This window comes from Haematobia irritans, chromosome 4 (genome assembly GCF_050003625.1).
Source record: "Haematobia irritans isolate KBUSLIRL chromosome 4, ASM5000362v1, whole genome shotgun sequence".
In the NCBI taxonomy this organism is placed as follows: Eukaryota; Metazoa; Arthropoda; class Insecta; order Diptera; family Muscidae; genus Haematobia; species Haematobia irritans.
This window is the reverse complement of record NC_134400.1, coordinates 132,487,035-132,499,057: the sequence shown is the minus strand read 5'-3', so window position 1 is coordinate 132,499,057 and position 12,023 is coordinate 132,487,035. Positions and strand designations below refer to the sequence as shown.

The 12,023-nt window shown below is 30.9% G+C and overlaps 1 protein-coding gene across 3 annotated transcripts in view; it reads left to right on the top strand.

Moving 5' to 3' along the window:
- The window catches only part of Pka-R1 (protein kinase, cAMP-dependent, regulatory subunit type 1), a 219,637-nt gene that overhangs the window by 131,343 nt on the left and 76,271 nt on the right, over positions 1-12,023 (top strand). The window lies entirely within an intron of this gene.

Here is a 12,023-nt window from a genome sequence, read left to right as displayed (position 1 = left end):
CAAAATAGGTTTTCGACCTGAATGCTCAAAATTTTGTTTCTGTCCAATTGTATATTCCCCCACATCTTTCTCGAGATTTTTTAGTTCTTAGCACCTTTTTCTGTAATACAAACATTGTAGAAGAAATTATTCAATTTTATGATTTTTATTTTATTTTAATTTTACCTTTTGCCGGACGGGGATTCGAACAGCGGACCACACAGTTTGTAAGGATCAAAGAAGTAGCTGATCAATTGCCCAAGGAAAAATAAAATGTTAATTTTGTAATAACAAGCAACAACCACCAACTTAATTCAATATCGCTCCCTGTTAAATAGCGCTCCAAGCTACTAAACACATATATGTTTATAGGCTATTTCTAAATTAATATATGTTTGCATCCAAGCATATTATATTTAAAAACATTTTATGTCCCAAACATAATATGTTCTAACATATTAACATATATGTCCCAAACATGTTATGCTAGTTTATGAACATTATATGCTTGCACTCAAAAATATTGTGTTTAAAAATTTGTGTTCCAAACATATAATGTTTATAGCCAAACATATGAAAAACAGTCTTTTTCATCCGTGTACAAACCCCGACTTTTGGTAAAACTAGATTTTTCCTTTTTTATTTTTGAATATGGAAAGTATAATTTTGACTATTCGATTTTTGGAAAGACACATTTTAGGTTTATTTCACTATTTGACTTTTGCATTTTTCTTTTTAATTTGGAAAAAAAAATCCAAACATTTTTTTGGAAATTTTAAAAAGTCGACGCTCGATATTTTCATTTATCGACTCTTTAAAACTAGAGTAGGTTTTTGACCATATATAAGATCCGAAAAAAATCGAATTTTTACTATTTGACTTTTTTATACCCTCCACCATAGGGTGGGGGTATATTAACTTTGTCATTCCGTTTGTAACACATCGAAATATTGCTCTAAGACCCCATAAAGTATATATATTATGGGTCGGGGTGAAATTCCGATCCGGCTGAAATTTGGTACATAGTGGTAGTTGGTCCACATCGGTCCATAATTATATATAGCCCCCATATAAACCGATCCCCCGATTTGGCTTGCGGAGCCTCTAAGAGAAGCAAATTTTATCCGATCCAGCTGAAATTTGGTACATGGTGTCAGCATATGATCTCTAACAACCATGCAAAAATTGGTCCACATCGATCCATAAGTATATATAGCACCCATATAAACCGATCCCCCGATTGGGCTTGCGGAGCCACTAAGAGAAGCGAATTTCATCCGATTAACTTTGTCATTCCGTTTGTAACACATCGAAATATTGCTCTAAGACCCCATAAAGTATATATATTATGGGTCGGGGTGAAATTCCGATCCGGCTGAAATTTGGTACATGGTGTTAGTATATGGTCTCTAACAAACATGCAAAAATTGGTCCACATCGGTCCATAATTATATATAGCCCCCATATAAACCGATCCCCCGATTGGGCTTGCGGAGACACTAAGAGAAGCAAATTTCATCCGATCCGGCTGAAATTTGGTACATGATGTTAGTATATGGTCTCTAACAACCATGATAAAATTGATCCACATCGGTCCATAATTATATATAGGCCCCATATAAACCGATCCCCAGATTTGACCTCCGGAGCCTCATGGATGAGCAAAATTCATCCGATTCGGTTGAAATTTGGTACGTGGTGTTAGTAAATTGTTTCTAGCAACCATGCAGGAATTGGTCCATATCGGTCCATAATTATATGTAGCCCCCATATAAACCGATCTCCAGATTTGACCTCCAGTGCCTTTTGGAGAAGCAAAATTCATCCGATCTGGTTGAAATTTGGTACGTGGTGGTAGTATATGATATTTAACAGCCATGCCAAAAGTGGTCCATATCAGTCCATAATCATATATAGCCCCCATATAAACCGATCCCGAGATTTGGTTTTGGAGACTCTTGGAGGAGCAAATTTTATCCGAGTCAGTTGAAATTTGGTACATTGTGCTAGTATGTGGCCGTTAACAACCATGTCTAACTAGGTCCATATCGGTCTATAGTTTTATATATAGTCCTCAGATAAATCGATCCCCAATCACACAAAAATTGGTTCATAATTGTATATAGCCCCCATATAAGCGACCCCCATATTTCAATTCTGGCTCTCTACGTACCGTGCAAAAGTCCATATCGATTCGTAATTATTTGTAGACTTACCTATACATACATGCCTTTTTTGTCTATGGACTAACTCACAATTTAGAAAACGATTTTAAGAAGTTTTAAGATACCACAACCCAAGTAATTCGATTGTGGATGACAGTCTTTCGTAGAAGTTTCTACGCAATCCATGGTGGAGGATACATAAGATTCGGCCTGGCCGAACTTACTGCCGTATATACTTGTTTCAAATTAGGAAAAGTCAATTTTTCGATTTATTTTTTAAATTTGTAAAAGTCCATTATTCGACTTTTTTTAAAAGTCAACTTTTCGATTTTGCAACTCTTTTTAAAAATTTGAAAAATTCTACTTTCGAATATTTGCAAAATTCAACTTACTTAAAATTTAGAAAAAACGTCTTTTCAATCTTTTTGTAGAAGTCAAATTTTCGACTTTCGACACTTTTAAAAATTTCTAAAAGTCGACTTTCCATTGAAAATGTAGACTTTTCGATTTTTATTTTCAATATTTGAACAATTCGATATTCGACTGTTGTGTCCTTCTTCCAAAAGTCGACTTAGCGACTATCGAAAACACGTCTTTTGACGACACAACTGTTTGCTTAATTTTCAGTTTTAAATGTTCGAAAAGTTCGATTTGACTGGATTTTCAAAAAATATCAAAAGTCGATTAGGCGATTTTGAAGATTACAAAAAAGTTGACCTCGACTTTTATGTCCCTACTCGGTGTCATATTGAAAAATCGCACATTAGCCAACGACACTACGAAACTTGAAAGGATGCTTCCTTATTTTATATCCTTTCATCATTACATTGTTTTCAAAACAATGCACTATTCTGGCTCAATGGCCATATGATTTATATCTATTTATTGAACACATCTACATTTCCACAGACAAGGATACCGTTATAAAGTTAAATTTATCTCAGTGTTAGTGTTGCAGATAGACGAAAGTATTCGACCGGAAATGAATTATCTCACACTGAATATTCTATGAAATGTGGATAGAGTGTGTATGTGTGTGTGTGTTATAAAGAGCATTTTTATCTAGCCTATCCACATACCTTCTCCAGAGAGATAACCTTTACGTAAGAACACTGTAACATAACAAATATGATGTGTCAAAGCATTGAGAATTACTTTGTACGTCCTGCTCTATTATTACTTTGGCTGCCTCTGCCTTAAGAGGAGGATATAATAATGTTGCCATTTCACTCGTATTAAATGGAAATATTAATTTTTGTCTGTTCTTCACACGTCATTCATGAGCTATATGACTACAAGGAATCATTTATATAAACTCAGAAAAAATGTGACACTTCTAAAAATTAATTTTCTGACATTTCCTTTTGATTTTTTCGTAAAGAAACAATTTCAAATATTAATTTTAAGACATTTTCTTTTGTGTTTTTTGCAAAAAGCAAATACTCTACACCGGAAAAACAGCTTGCACAATTTCAAATATTTTAGTTTTTTTTAAATACGAAAAGTTGGGAAAAATATGTTTAAAAAGTTTAAGACTTTTAATGTCAAAAGAAAAACGAACCTCGTTCATGAAATCGATAATGCCCTTGGACGAAATTGTGAACATTCCGTTTTAATTTGTCGTGAAAGTTCCCGTTTCGTTTTGTTACCGCCCATTCACGATTTTGGAACATAATTTTTCTATTAGTGTAATACTAAAAAAAAAATTGTTTTTTTTTTCTGCTTTATTATTCCTATGGTATCAGACCCTAAAGAATTGTTTTAGAGTTTTTGTTTTTTTTTTTTGGACAAGGTGACCTCAATTCAAAACAGTTTTCTTTTATGTCAAGATATCTATTTCTTCATTGAAAAATATAGCGACTTTCGATCAAGGAAAAAAACTTTGAAATGCATCTTCTATGTTTTAATATCAATAATAGCTGCAAGGCTTAAAAGGGGTGAAGATAAATTCGCGAGTTAAATGTATTCTTTGTGTATCGGCAAAGCATAACACATTTGTGGGACGAATTTAACTTGTGGAAGGGACATTACGAGGGCAGTTCGGAAACTTCTTAGCCTTCTTAGAAAAAAGTTAAGTGTTTTGGAAACTTCCACCTCTGTTATATATGTTATATATATTTATTTATTTAGTTCATTCCTAATACTAATATCTTATTAACGTAGTTCTAGGATAATGTGCGTTATGTGCATTAATAGTTAGTACCTTTAACTTATTCAATACTAATTTTAATTTAAACAAAATTTTGCATGAAGAACTACAGATGAAAAAGCTTTCTGCAAGATGGGTGCCGCATTTGTTAACAGTCGATCAAAAACGCATAAGAATGAAAATTTCTCAAGCTTGTTTGGATCGTTTTAAGCGAAATAAAATTGATTTTAAGCGTCGTGAATCCACCACTATACTCCAGAGACAAAAGAACAATCCAAACAATGGACTGAAGCTGGAGGAAGTGCCCCAAAGAAGGCAAAAACAATTCAATCGGCTGCACAGTGGTCGGTGCTATATGGAGATAGCGGCCATAAATACTTCCAGTATAAGTATAATCGTGAAACTTCGGTCACGGCTTTATAATTATGTCAGGACTATTTAATGATAAAATGGGATTGATTGATGACGGAAAACGCGTGTAAATCGGTGAAATCGTTTATTTAAAAAATCAAATTAAATTTCTTTTTCAAGTTCAATTAGTATAAAATTCAGGGGAAATATTCAGTTAGGCTTTCGCTTTTCCAAATCCGAATTGCCGGGCCTCACGCTTGACACCTGCCATCAGATTTTGTACAGCCACCTTGTCCACCTTCTTCGCCGCAGAAAGCCAGTTTGCCTTGAACTGCTGCTCGTCCTTAGCAGTTTTTTTGGTCTTCTTTAGGTTCCGCTTGACAATAGCCCAGTTTTTCTCAATTGGGCGGAGCTCTGGCGTGTTGGGTGGGTTCTTGTCCTTGGGAACCACCTGCACGTTGTTGGCGGCATATCACTCCATGGCCTTTTTACCGTAATGGCAAGATGCCAAATCCGGCCAAAACAGTACGGAACAACCGTGTTTCTTCAGGAAAGGCAGCAGACGTTTATTCAAACACTCTTTGACGTAAATTTCTTGGTTGGCAGTCCCGGAAGCTATGAAAATGCTGCTTTTCAAGCCACAGGTACAGATGGCTTGCCAAACCAGATATTTCTTTGCGAACTTTGACAGTTTTATGTGCTTGAAAATATCTGCTACCTTTCCCCTTCCTTTTGCCGTAAAAAACTCCTGTCCCGGAAGCTGCTTGTAGTCGGCTTTTACGTAGGTTTCGTCGTCCATTACCACGCAGTCAAACTTCGTCAGCATCGTCGTGTACAGCCTGCGGGATCGCGCTTTGGCCGTCGTATTTTGTTTATCATCGCGATTTGGAGTCACTACCTTCTTGTAAGTCGATAGTCCGGCTCGTTTTTTGGCTCGATGCACGGTTGTAGATGATACACCCAGCTTATTTGCGGCATCTCGGAGAGAATGGGTTTCGCATGGGTTTCGCTTGAAACTACCGGCAACTCTCTTTGTCGTCTCAGCGGCTTCCGGTTTTCGATTTCCCCCCGATCCAGACTTCCTGGCTGTCGACAAACGTTCCCCAAACACTTTAATTACATTTGTAACGGTTGATTTGGCAACTTTTAGCGATTTTGCCAGCTTTGCGTGCGAGTAGCTCGGATTTTCGCGATGCGCGAGCAAAATTTTGATACGCTGCTCTTCTTGCTTGGACGGCATTTTGACAACTGAAGAGTGAATTCCAAAATCAAAATAGGAGCAACATTCTACACACACACCTTCAAAATGAGGGGTGTCCAGGTTTTTTAAATGCAAAATTGAAAGAAATACGTCAAGTTTATATTGACCAAATTTTGACCGTATCACCCTTTAGACCTATCTCCCACGTATAGACCAATATAGCCCACGTATAGACCGATCTCTCGATTTTACTCCAAGCAGCAGTAGTTTTTATCCGATTTTCATGAAATTGTAAAACAAGATTGTTTTGAAAATTTGCCCTATTTTCATCGATATATTTTGAACCAATTAACTTATCACAGATTCAATTATACACGTTTGTTCGTTATCTCAATACATTGCATTCAAGTACAAACAACGATATAATCGTAAATTTCTAGCTCGAGGTATAATTTGTTTAGTGGAAAAAGTCAGAAAAACTAAAAATAACGGGATATCTCAAAAATGGTTTCATAAAAAATTTTTTAACCTTCAGTGTAAACTAGTGTTAAAAAAACACCACACAAAAATTCATATTTGGATATAAAAAACAAGACCACTAAGGGGGGCAAAAGAAAGCAGCTAATTTTTGTCAATTTAGAATCTTGAAATATTAACTAATAAACCACAAAAAATCCCATTGGTGGCTTCAGGGGTGGGGGGGGGGGGGGGGGGTGGAACACAACTAAAACTCTACATAAAATTTACATATAAGAACGAACGAAACAATGAGACTGACAAAAATTGATTTTATAAAAAATTTAAAACAATTTTTACACACTTTTTTATTTTAAAATATAGTTAATACCATTTAATTCAATATTGATTACGATTTATTTCGATATAATTTTTTGTTGTTTTGTTTTATTTATTTAAAAGTGTACTTAATTTTATACATTTTCACACTTCAAAAACGAACTGCTTACTTGCTCTCTTCTTGAAGCCGTTCTTAAAGAGTACAGATGGAATAAAACAAAAACAAATACACATTGTAAAACCTTGTTTACATAGGAAACAGTGATGCCACACTTTTTGACAAATTTCTAACTTCGATTTTTTATTTTTGACCAAAGGGATCGACCACTGTGTGCTGGTAAGGTTATGGCAACGGTTTTTTGGGATTTATTGATTGGCTATCTGCAAAAGGGTAAAACAATAAAAAGTACTATTTTGCAACCTTTTGGATCAATTAAATGTACAAATTCGAGAAAAACCTCCTGGCTTACAACACAAAAAAAAATAATTTAAGACAACGCACCACCGCATAAGAGTGTTTTAACAATGACTAAAATCAACGAATTAAAGTACGAGTTGCTTGACCACTCACCTTATTCTCCTGATTTAGCTCCCAGTGACTTTTACTTGTACCCAAATCTAAAAAAAATCCTTGCTGGCAAGCGTTTTACCTCAAATGAAGATGCAATTACAGTTGTAAACCACTATTTTGAAGACCTTGAGGAAAACTATTTAAATCAAGGGATAGAATTGCTAGAAAAGCGTTGGACTAAGTGTATTGAAGTTTCAGGAGATTATATTGAAAAATAAAAATATTTTTGAAAAACTAACTATTCTCTTTCATTGATAGGCTAAGAAGTTTCCGAACCGCCCTCGTAAAGACCAAATTTTGTGCAGCTGGTAAAGGTTTTTTTTAGTGTAAGGTCTATTTATGAGATGTCTTTCAAGCGAACGTCCTTGGAGAAAATCAAGACTTTACACGTGAGTGATGTACAACAGGGAAGAACTCAATAAGGATTATTACAATACAATGGGATATGAGATACATTACTGGCGCCACCCTTATTGTTGACAGTCGGTCTGGCATGGGCAATAAAATATGTGTGATTGTCAAGTGATTTGTGGGGTATCTACCGTTTGCAACATAACAATTCAGCTATTAATGATGTTGATGATAATTGACAAGATTGAATGTTTTAATTCAATTATAGCAATTCGAGGAACATTTAAGCATTCAATTTTTAATCTCACAGTCTTTGGATGACAAAATGTTCTAAGAAAAAAGAAACTGAAATTCATCCATACGGTGATTATACACGGATAAAAATTTCACAAACAGTTTTCAAATGAAAATTTTAATTGATTTGAAAAAAAAAAATATTCAATTAAAGTATTAATTGATTGATCTAATTTTCCAAATAAAACCAAAATCAATCAAAAAAATTGTATTGTACCAATTATTTTTTTAATTGCTTCAATTACTTTTTTTAATTGACGTTGGTGATTTAAAAACATTTCCATTAAAAATTGCCAAACCGACCGCTCCATTCCCCATGGAGTGGTCGGTTTATCTTTGTAAATAGCCGGCAGACACACGAAGCCAAATCATGCGAATAAGGTGCACTGATGAAAAAGACAGTTTTTCATATGTTTGGGTGTAAAAATTATATGTTTGTAACTCAAATTTTTTAACACAATATTTTTAAGTGCAAGCATATAATGTTCATAAACTAGCATAACATGTTTGGGACATATATGTTAATATGTTAGAAGATATTATGTTTGGGACATAAAATGTTTCTAAATATAATATGCTTAGATGCAAACATATGTTAATTTGGAAATAGCCTATAAACATATATGTGTTTTGAAAGAGAGACCTAGAGAGTATGCAAGTAAAATAATGGAAATAACCAATTGGCGCCTTAAAAATATATCCACACAAAGAAAATTTCATTAAAATTGTTTACTACCAGTGTATGCCCTAAGGTGAAACATAATATGTTGGAACAATACAAACAATATTTTGTCTGGACCAATCCTGAAAGTATATATGCTTGAAGCAAAATGTTTTTGGGGTATATGTTAAAGAAGCGATTTTTTTTGGAGGGTGTGGTTGCGGAATTATTTTGATTAAATTTTTGGTGCAATTGTCACGAACAACGAGTGCACTAAATCAGAAAAATTTGAAAAATGCACTCTTGTGATAATGACGTTAGCATGAAATTTAGCCCAGATGTCATTAACAGTGTTGGCAAATCAAGAAAAAATACTTCGTAGTGTTAAATATGTGAATTTTTGCTCACAGTAATATGATGTCCACATGTTTATTAAAGAAAAATAGTTCACATAGCTTATAGCTTGTTGGTTTTTCACGCTTTCAGTAGTCATTTGGTCTTCATAATTTTCTATGATTATCATAAATGTGCTAACAAATCCATACCTACAATTCCATTCATTTTATTTGATTTACTTTGCCATAAACCATAAATTAAGCTGTCACATAAACATTTCATGTTAACAATAGAAACTCAAGAAATTTGTATAAAAATCAAATCAATTGAAATAAGATGTACAAGTAAATATTATGACATTTATTTATCGTCAAGAACCTCTCCCTGGAAATGTATAAATCTAACATCACTGTAATAATCAAATTAGAAGTCTATTGACATTTGCTACTTCTACGATTATTGCACAGAAAAAAATAAGTTAACCGAAACTGTAAGCGTACAGTCAATTAAAAAATTAACTGACACAATACAATGACTTTTTCAATGAAAATATAAAAATCAGTAAAGAAAATAATTGTTTACATATTAAACTAAAATATTAATTACCCAATTAATATTTTAATTAAATAAATATGTAAAAAAAATGTTGCAAATATTGGCATTTCCGCCGGTAAGTCACGAATGAATGCTTCAATAATGTCATCCAATGTATAGACATTAGAGCTCGACCGAAGCATCGGCTTCGGCATTCGGCTAACAATCGATAATCGGCCTTCGGCGTCAAGAGGCCGATTAACCGAAGCCGAAGCTTTTTGAATAATTTATTTGATATTGAATTGTCGAAGTGTTGAATTTATCTCAGTCAAAACACCCAGTACAAATAATACGTAAAAAAATTATAGAAAATCTTTTTTTGTCACTATAATATCAAATGAATTACCTTTTATTGTTGTATTTATGCATTTGTTTAAAAAAATATTCTAATATTGAACTGAAACATTCAATATTAAATTGAAAAACACCAACATTTTTTTTAATTACAAATTTGAGGAAAATAATTGGCTTCGGCCGCTTCGGTCGAGCTCTAATAGGCATGACCTTTTATTTCTACAGAAAATGTTGTCAAAATTTTATTTCTATAGAAAATGTTGTCAAAATTTTATTTGTATAGCTTTTTATTTATTTCTATAGCAAATTTTTTCAAAATTTTATTCCTATAGAAAATTTTGTAAAAATTTTATTTCTATAGAAAATTTTGTCAAAATTTTATTTCTATAGAAAATTTTGTCAAATTTTTATTTCAATAGAAAGTTTTGTCAAAATTTTATTTCTATGGAAAATTTTGTCAAAATTTTATTTTTATAGAAAATTTTGTCAAAATTTTATTTCAATAGAAAATTTTGTCTAAATTTTATTTCTATAGAAAATTTTGTCAACATTTTATTTCTATAGAAAATTTTGTCAAAATTTTATTTCTATAGAAAATTTTGTCAAATTTTTATTTCAATAGAAAGATTTGTCAAAATTTTATTTCTATGGAAAATTTTGTTAAAATTTTATTTCTATAGAAAATTTTGTAAAAATTTTATTTCTATAGAAAATTTTGTCAAAATTTTATTTCTATAGAAAATTTTGTCAAAATTTTATTTCTATAGAAAATTTTGTCAAAATTTTATTTCTATAGAAAATTTTGTCAAAATTTTATTTCTATAGAAAATTTTGTCAAAAATTTTATTTCTATAGAAAATTTTGTCAAAATTTTATTTCTATAGACAATTTTGTCAAAATTTTGTTTCTATAGAAAATTTTGTCAAAATTTTATATCTATAGAAAATTTTGTCAAAATTGTATTTCTATAGGAAATTTTGTCAAAATTTTATTTCTATGGAAAATTTTGTCAAAATTTTATTTCAATAGAAAATTTTGTCAACATTTTATTTCTATAGAAAATTTTGTCAAAATTTGATTTTTATAGAAAATTTTGTCAAAATGTTATTTCAATAGAAAATTTTGTCAAAATGTTATTTCCATAGAAAATTTTGTCAAAATTTTATGTCCATAGAAAATTTTGTCAAAATTTTATTTCCATAGAAAATTTTGTCAAAATTTTATTTCTATAGAAAATTTTGTCAAAATTTTATTTCAATAGAAAATTTTGTCAAAATTGTATTTCTATGGAAAATTTTGTCAACATTTTATTTCAATAGAAAATTTTGTCAACATTTTATTTCAATAGAAAATTTTGTCAAAATTTTATTTCTATAGACAATTTTGTCAAAATTTTATTTCTATAGAAAATTTTGCCAAAATTTTGTTTCTATAGAAAATTTTGTCAACATTTTATTTCTATGGAAAATTTTGTCAAAATTTTATTTCTATGGATAATTTTGTCAAAATTTTATTTTTATAGAAAATTTTGTCAAAATTTTATATCTATAGAAAATTTTGTCAAAATTTTATTTTTATAGGAAATTTTGTCAAAATTTTATTTCTATGGAAAATTTTGTCAAAATTTTATTTCTATAGAAAATTTTGTCAAAATTTTATTTCTATAGAAAATTTTGTCAAAATTTTATTTCTATAGACAATTTTGTCAAAATTTTATTTCTATAGAAAATTTTGTCAACATTTAATTTCTATAGAAAATTTTGTCAAAATTTTATTTCTATAGAAAATTTTGTCAAAATGTTATTTCTATAGAAAATTTTGTCAACATTTTGTTTCTATAGAAAATTTTGTCAAAATTTTATTTACAAATAATACGTAAAAAAAGTATAAAAAAATCTTTTTTTTTTTTTTGTCACTATAGTATCAAATGAATTACCTTTTATTGTTGTATTTATGCATTTGTTTAAAAAAATATTCTAATATTGAACTGAAATATTCTAATATTGAATTGAAAAACAGCAAAAATTTTTTTTAATTACAAATTTGAGGAAAATAATTGGCTTCGGCCAAAAAAAAACCCCGCTTCGGTCGAGCTCTAATAGACATAACCTTTTATTTCTATAGAAAATGTTGTCAAAATTTTATTTCTATAGAAAATGTTGTCAAAATTTTATTTTTATAGCTTTTTATTTATTTCTATAGAAAATTTTGTCAAAATTGTATTCCTATAGAAAATTTTGTCAAAATTTTATTTCTATACAAAATTTTGTCAAAATTGTATT